Genomic DNA, 1427 nt, shown 5'->3' on the forward strand with positions numbered 1-1427 from the left:
GTTTACACGGATTAAACCGAGCCTCCTCTTACCAGCTTCTTGCACCCACTCAATAGTCACTCTTAGACATTTGAGCTTGAGCTTTCTTTTGTTTACCCTTCCATATTGGTACAACCTGTAGCATCTATTTCTTCAGTTTCTAATCATCATGTTGTTTGTTGAAAAGCTCACAATCCTCAAATGGGTTTTGTATTCCAAGCCCAGTGATTGATTCTTGATGAAGCAACAAACTTATTCCACATGGAGATCATCCCGGAAGTGTAAGGCAATGGGGCGGGGTGGAGGAATCTGACCACCTTAACTTTCTGAGCATGGGTCAGCCCTGACCCTGTGGTTGCTGGGTCCCTAACTCCACAGGGACCTAGGAATGCCCGGCTAAGAAGCTGGTGGGCTGATTGCACTTGCTTCTCAATCCGTTACCTGCTGGGACCACAGGCCTGAGTGAGCTTCCCTTTCGGAAGAGTTTAGACCAGAACCTGTGCTCAACCTGTTTGCTCTACTGGAGATCTAGCAGGGAACAGAGGGCCATTGCCTTTTCGCAGAAGCCACGTGGAATGGCCTCCACTTCTGGGATAATCCATATTAGGGCAGAGTCGGGCATGGAAGAACCATTCAAATAGGGGTTGGGATAATTATTATTTATTATTATTATTATTATTTTTGCGACAATCTGGAGTAGATTAAAGCCGACATTCCTGATAGATGAACATGTTGTTAACTTGGAATCAGGCAAAAAAAAAAAAAAAAAACACCAAACAAACAAAAAACTGAGCGTCTCTCTGGGGCTGGGTTCGGTCTGTGCTGCTCCACTTGGGGAAGGTGAGTCTGCTCCGCCCGCGGCGGAGAGGCGATGCCCGGGCTGCGGAATGCGGTGACCGACTTTGATCAGGTTCCTGACGGGGTTCCTGCTCTACTCCACGAGACCCCGCGCTTGGCGACCCCACAGGCAGGTGGATCGCTCTCACGCCCATCCCCACCTCACCCCGGACCCCACACGGAGGGCAGAGGGCAGAGGGGAGCCCGCGGTCCCGCTGGGGCGGCTTGGCGACTGTCCCCGCCCGGGAGCGGAGCCTGAACGTGGACTGGAGCCTTCAGCCTTGGCCCATTCTGCTCGCCCTTCCCAGATGCACCGGCGGGGCCCGGGGTATCCCAGGAGCTCTGCTGACGCTGGGCTGGGCGTGTCCTCCTGCTCTGGCTGCCGTGGGGTCGCTCAAGGCGGTAGAGAGATCTGCCACTAAATCTGCCCCTGCCCCCCGCGTCACCACCGGCCCCTCCTCAGGCCAGTCTGCCTCCTTCTGAAGGTCTGGCTCGGGAAAGGGGTATGGAATGAGGATGGGGACAGGCCGGCCTTGGAGTGGTGAGGCGGGCGTGGAGGGCTGTACCCCTTACTTCCCCCATCGTCTTCTCCCCCCCCCCTGTAGCCCAAA

This window comes from Phodopus roborovskii, unplaced genomic scaffold (assembly GCF_943737965.1).
Source record: "Phodopus roborovskii unplaced genomic scaffold, PHOROB, whole genome shotgun sequence".
Taxonomy (NCBI): Eukaryota; Metazoa; Chordata; class Mammalia; order Rodentia; family Cricetidae; genus Phodopus; species Phodopus roborovskii.